Consider the following 7,133-nt stretch of genomic DNA (forward strand, 5'->3'; position numbering starts at 1 on the left):
AGGCAGAGGTCCGTGTCACTCAGTCCGATGGAATAAAGCCTTTCATTGGTGCTAACGATGCTACTGACTGTCTTGTAGAGCGCTGATTTAGTCTTGGAAGAATGGACACTGCAGTTTATATTCTTCCAGAGTGCATCCCAGTTAACTCCACTGTACTTTAATTCAATTTTGTTCCGTCCTTCTCGTTTTGTGACATATGTTAAAATATCCTTGGTAGTTAAATGCCTGTATTGTCTGAGTTTATGGCTCAGATAACTCCTTTCAGTATAACACTCACAGATATGTTTTAATTGAAAACTTATGTTTTGAACGTTTATCGGTGAATCTGTACTTTCTGGTTTGACTGCGTCGAATAACTTAGCTGTAAGACTCCCAGGGTGACAGAGTATGACAGTAGACATTCGTTTCACATACAGCGCCGTTGCTTCATTTTTGATGTCAATCAGTCCTAGTCCCCCGTGTGTGGAGTCTAACGTAGCAGTCTTAGCATCGACTCTGAATAGTTCACCTTTCCATAGAAAGGACGTCGTCTTTGACAGTATTGACTTCGCTGTGAGCTTCGGGATAGGAAAGACCTGCGCCATGTAATATGCTTTGGACAAGATGTATGTTTTTATATGTTTGACTCTCTGGTACTGATCCAGACTTCGAAGGTTATATTCAAGCAGCGCTCCCTGAATTTTGTGAGTTAACTCTCGCCTATCTTTTGTTATCATCTGTAAAGGAGGGCGGTCAGCACAGTGCCGAGAGCCTTGTGTTTCGCAACTTGCTTTTAACATCTTGCAGGCCACTTAAACGTAAAAGTTTGCTTTTGGATTCATCCGTTCTCGCACCTGACGCATAACAATATTTAGTTAGTGCCGCCACGAGAAGCGTCACATCCTCTCTGTTCCGGACTGTTATCACGACGTCATCCGCATAGGCACCAACTACAGTTTTCGTCCCCGAGACAGTAATACCCGTCAGTTCAGCTTGCAGCTGTCGCAACAAAGGTTCCAGGGAGATGACGAAAAGTAACATCGACAAGGGACTACCTTGAAGCACTCCTGCGGAAATGCGTATCTGCTCAGTGAGTTGGCCGCTGACAGATACTTTAGCGGACATGCCCATGGCTATGTTTCTGATGGTTCAAATGGCTCTGAGCACTATGGGACTCAACTTCTGAGGTCATTAGTCCCCTAGAACTTAGAACTAATTAAACCTAACTAACCTAAGGACATCACAAACATCCATGCCCGTGGCAGGATTCGAACCTGCGACAGTAGCGGTCTTGCGGTTCCAGTGTTTCTGATGACAGCAAGAGAGTTCGCCATGAATCCTAGCCTTCGCATTGTTTCGAGAAGGTACTGGTGGTCGATCTGGTCGAAAGCTTTATAAAAATCTACAAAAAGAAGACCACAGTCAATAGTACTGTCAGATGTTAAGACAATAACGTCTCTGTATTGGTCTGCAGTTTGGAGTATTGTCCGTCTATAGGCACAAGTTTGATGTTGGAAGATTAATTTGTCCGTGAGCGGTGTGAGACGCTGTTTGACTGCTCGTGCAATAATTTTGTAGTCGGAGTTCAGGAGATAAATTGGCCGAAGGTTGTTGGTTTTCTGACAGCCTCTGTTTTTCGGGATTAGAACAATTTTAAATTCCTTGAATGCTGCGGGGATACAATGTCCCTGAAACACTTAGTTCACAGTGTCAGTTATCCTCTCTCCTATCATACCCCAGTAGCGTTTATAAAACTCGATGGGAAGACCGTCGGGACCAGGTGATTTTTTTGTGGGAGAACTGCGGATAATGTCGAAGACTTCTTGATTAGTAAAAAAGAAAGAAATCTGTTCATTATCTTCTGTAGTTAGTTTGGAAGCCAAAATGCCAAACAATTCATCATACTGGTCTTCGTGCGAGTCGCCCAATTCATACATGTCCCGGTAATACATAAATATTTCTCGAATGATATCGTTGTGTGTGGTGAGGATAGTACAGTCGACCAGTTTAAGTTCCGCCATGAAGGTCTTGCGACGGTTTTTTCTGTGTTTAATTAAGTGATATAAGGACGCTGATTCGTCTTCGCTGATTGATTTGGCTTTTGATTTGAATTTGAGTCCTTCCAGTTCTTGACCCTTCATTATTATTAGTTTCGCCTTAAACTTCTTAATCTCCGGCAATCGATTCACAATACCATTTACCTGATCCTATAGCCCTCGTAAAACACTGTAATACTATTCCATTGTTCGTTTAACTTCCTGAGCTCGCTGTATACTAAAATACATAATTACTTTGCGTAATTTCGGCTTCGCCCTGAAAGTCCACCATTCCAAAACCTGGATAATTTGGAAGAGAGCGCAGACACAATTTCCATGCACGGATGAGAGAATCTTCGAGTTCTTTCTCCGCTAAAAGAGTAGCGTTCATAGACCACTGGCCCCGAAACCAGCGAGTAGGCTGACGGTCTAACTTGATACAGGCAGTGATGCTGCTGTGGTCTCCAGGATCCCTGACACATAGATTCTATCGATTCTGCTGGAGGAATTGTGGGCTACAGAAGTGTATCTGACTACTGTCGGATACTTTATTTCCCAAGCATCTTTCAGTTTTAGTGCTTCAGCAAGGCAATGCAGTTCATTGGAATAATTAAAATCCTTGCCGTGCGAGATGCAATTAAAATCACCCTCTATGATCAGTTGGTGGGGGTCTTTCGAAGTAGATAAATTATTTCCTCCTTAAAATATCTGGATCTATCGGAAACATGCGAACTGCCAGAGGGCCATACAAGTTAATGATGGTGACACCTAGTATGGTTACTCCTATTCCCCGGCCAGGTTCCAGGGTTTCTACGTCAGCTACAGGAATACCGTCCCGTACTAAGATAGCCGTGACAACATAACCGGGTATGGAAAAGTCGGATATTGTTACATCTTGTAAGAGAGCTATATCCGTACCCGATTCACTCAGAAATTGTTTTAGCGCTGCCTGATCGATCTGTTCCGTCATGACATCACTGAACGTGAGTATGCAACGTTGCTGCAAACTGTTTTTCAAAACAAACAGGCGACGTGGACAATTCTGCCTAAAATGACCACTTTCGTTACAGATGTGGCAGGTTAGAAACTGACCAGAATAAAATATATGAGCCTTATACCCTCACATCATTATTTGATACAGAATGTTCATCTTAACCTGCATCTCCACAGATCTAACCCCGCTGCAACACTGAAGCCTGTTCTGGCTAAGCCACATTTCATTACGAATACCTCTGACGTCACCATATTTAGACAAGATATCCTTTAGAAAACAGTTTTCAACTTCCGGTGGAAGATTAAAGGCACGGACATTCTTAAATTCAATGTCAGCGGTAGACATCGTAAATGTACTTCACTACCATCACGGTGAAGGAAATCGATTGGTCCTCCAGACTTCAGCAGCAGGCGCTCCATGACAACAGGAGTCAGAAGCTATACGTAGAAACAATGTTGTTCCATATCGTAATAAGCTGTATGTACTTGGTCAGAAGTTATACCAACAACGTCCACAATCCAGTCATGATGGCCACAGGAAGCAGCGGCCGTCGCGAAACTCTGTATTCTTATAAGGAAATTTTCGTCTTGTTGAGAATGGTGTCATTGTTTTCCACCCGCTTGTCACATGTGTGTGAAAATTTTTGCTCCTCTTTACGCAAAATCGCACGCAGCCTGTAGGATTCGAACCTACGCTCCCAGAGGGAATCTGATTTCGAGTCAGACGCCTTAACCACTCGGCCACGACTGCCGGTAGCGCGGTGTTGTCCCGACACATGCAACTGCTACCGTTTAAAGCACTGTGGTGTCAGAAAACGGCGTAGCTGCATTTTTTTCCGTAATGTTTCCACCGCTACCAGAGGAATCGCTATCAAAGTATTAAAATTTCCGCCCGGACAGGTACTTGAACCCTGGACCCTTAGGTTAAAAGCCTAATGCTCTACCGACTTTTTTCATTTTCGAAGGGTATATACCGGTTTCATCACTGTGTCGTATGCTTCCCGCAAAACAAAGTAATATATACATATAGGCTTAACTGGTCTATTTTGATGATCTTGTCTGATTACTTGCTGTTGGAAATCCTCCTCCTGCTACGTGAAGTACTACCTTGTACCACAAAACATTCGTCTAATATACGAAATGCTTGGATGGATAATGTAAATTACGTACTTCTATTGGTTACAGTACTGTTTTAATTAAAAAATTTGCGTAATTTGCTTTGAATTTTGTAGTATACATCAACTTGTGGCGCTCAGTTGTAAGGTATACCCAGAAATCCTCCCTATTGCTCGATTCTTTTGTGAGGATGTAATGCATCGTTGGCCTTTCAACCAGTTGATTGCGTTTCGTTTTGTTTCAGGGTAAGGTATACTGTCAGGGTTTAAAAATTCAGCAGGCGTAATGGCGTTGGGCGTAGTTCTGCTGCGCTCGCTATCTTTTGTCTTATGTAGAGCCATATGTCTTTTACCTTGTCACACAACAGTCTATGCTCTTCGGTATCTGGTATATTACATAATGTACACAGCGGTGACTCAGCCAATCGAACAGAGTGAAGTTTAGAGTTTGTCGTTTCCTGTTTACAGCAAAGTACCAGGTCGATCTGGCATACATTGGCAGGTTCCGGCAGTGAATATTTTCTCATATTGTTTCCCAGTTATAACAAGGATAGTTTTCTTCTACGTCGTTTCTGGGTTTGTCTTTCACCAAGTTATTGTAAAGTTCTTTCACTTTCATGATGTCTTTTTCAGGGATCCTTGCCTGTACGTAGCTGTATTCCACTATAAAGTATTTCAAGTGGTATAGTCCGTTGGGTATGTGTTGGACATTTACAGGTGCACTGATGTCAACAGGAGCTATTTCATTTAACAAATGTGCAGCAAGGGTGCCACGTGGTTCTTTCCATTGTTTGTATGTTGTTGAAAGGTATAAGGCTTGCGCTTTTTTGCTGATATCGGTGAGATTTAACCCACCAAATTTCGTAGGGAGCATCAGGATGTCATATTTGACTTTGAAAATACGTCCGCGGTTGACAAAATGTCCTAGTGTAGATGCGATACTTTTCGACAAAGTCGCAGGTGGTGGCAGAACTTGTGCTACATAATTAGCTTTGGATGTGACATATTAATTTGCCACTGTTATTTTCTGAAGTTCATCGAGTTTCCTAATACTATGTGCTTGTACAGAGGCGCGTATGCTGTTAAGTAATTTTCGATTATTCGCAGCAATAGTGTGTTTGATATTTCTTTTAAAATCTATGCCGAGACATTTCATGGCTACAAGCTCACGTAACAGACCCTGAATTTGCGTCCCAATTCCACGGCCGATGTTGAAAATCCCCGACTTTGTTCTATTAAGTTTTGCACCAGATGCCTGTTCATATTTTGTTACTGTTTGTAGTGCGCTCTCTACTTCAGTGCCATTCACGACTAGGAAGCCATCATCATCAGCGTACGGCTTGCACACGATCTTTTCTTCATGTATTTGTAGCCCTTGTAGATGTTTCATAAGGGAGGCAAGCAGGGGTTCGATGGCGATGGCGAAGAGTGCCATTGACATTGGACACCCATGCCTAATGGAGCTGGTGACGTCAATGGGCGGCTAATGTGTCCATTGATGACAAATCTGGCTGAGTTGTTTCTTAATGTATTTCTTACTACTGCAATGAATCTAGGTGGGAAGCCCATTGCGCCCATGGTCCGAAGGAGAAAACGATGATTTACCTTGTCGAAGGCTTTATCAAAGTCGAGTGAGATGAGTGCATATTTTATTTTGCAGACGTCGGCCGTTGAGATTAGGTCCCTGTAATCACAAAGGGTCTGGAGAATTCTCCAATCTTTGCCCACACTTGTTTGATAAGGGCCAGTGACGCTGGTCATTGTGGTTTTCAACCTGCGAGCGAGGATGCGGCCAAAGATTTTGTAATCGCTGTTTAAAAGCGTAATTGGCCTCAGAGCTATTACAGTTTTCGTGTTGGTGGTTTTTGGCACTAACGCTACGAGTCCCTCACGAAATTCTTTCGCGATGTCATTGTCAGGGTTTAGTAGTTCATTGCAGATGAGAGTTAACTTGGCTTTTACGAGGCCACTGAATTTGCGATAAAATTCTGCCGGAATTCCGTCTGCCCCTGGAGCCTTATTTTTCATGCTCCCAAATGTAGCTTCTTCGACATCCTCTTCAGTCACTTCCGAGATGAGAGTTTGTGCTTCCGAGTGGCATACTTTGCCCTGGAGGTTGATCATTAACTCGTCTTGAAGTGGTTCGTCAACTGGTTGACTAGACATTAAGGATTCAAAATGCTGCACGATTGCCTTTTTAATCTCTCTTCGCTTCGTCAGCTTCCTTCCATCATCAGTTGTTATTTCAGAGAATATCTTGCGAGACGCCCTTTTGCTTTTACGAATGACATGATAAATGGAAGTGACCTCATGCTGTGCTATATTCTGGGCACGCGACCTTATTTGGTAGCCTTCCAGTTGTTTACGCCGAAGTGCCAGAATTTTTGCCTTATTTTTGTTAATTCTTTCGTAGTTGTCTACAATTGTTGCATCGGACTTGTACAAATCCCTTAGACACTGAAAGTAGAATTCTGTAGTTGATTTGTACCAAAAGTTTTTGTCTTTTGAGTAATTTATGAAAAACCTCCGCATTTTAGGTTTGGCATGTTTCAGCCACCAGCCAGTGCCAGAGTTGTAGGAGCTAAATTTGCTTTCACGCTCTTTCCATACCTTGTAAAATGCCTCCTGACAAGCATGGTCTTCCAGATGTGACACGTTGAGCTTCCATGTGCCTCTACCTCGGTATGTCCCTTGTTTTATCAGATTGATTGTGCATATGTACGCAGCATGATCTGAAAAAACGATAGGCCACACTTCGGACTGCAAAATGTGGTGTTTCAAATTGTGAGTTACATATATCCTGTACAGACGGCTCGCCGAGTGACTTGTGGTGTGGGTGAAGCCATGGATTACATTGTGCAAATGCTCCCATGAGTGTTTTAGTCTTAAGTCATTAACTTTACGTCATTAACTATACGGAGTTAAAATCTCCTCCCAGGATAAGGTGTTCATATCGAGTTTCAAATAGTGGGACAACTTTTTCTTTAAAGAACTCCTCTTTGCGGTGCCT

At 42.8% G+C, this 7,133-nt stretch overlaps 1 non-coding gene across 1 annotated transcript; it reads right to left on the minus strand.

Moving 5' to 3' along the window:
* Positions 1–3,677: 3,677 nt before the first annotated feature.
* Positions 3,678–3,759, minus strand: Trnas-cga. Its single transcript has one exon. It is a non-coding gene; the product is annotated as a tRNA-Ser (tRNA).
* Between the last annotated feature and the right edge of the window lie 3,374 nt (positions 3,760–7,133).

This window comes from Schistocerca piceifrons, chromosome 3 (assembly GCF_021461385.2).
Source record: "Schistocerca piceifrons isolate TAMUIC-IGC-003096 chromosome 3, iqSchPice1.1, whole genome shotgun sequence".
Classification (NCBI taxonomy): Eukaryota; Metazoa; Arthropoda; class Insecta; order Orthoptera; family Acrididae; genus Schistocerca; species Schistocerca piceifrons.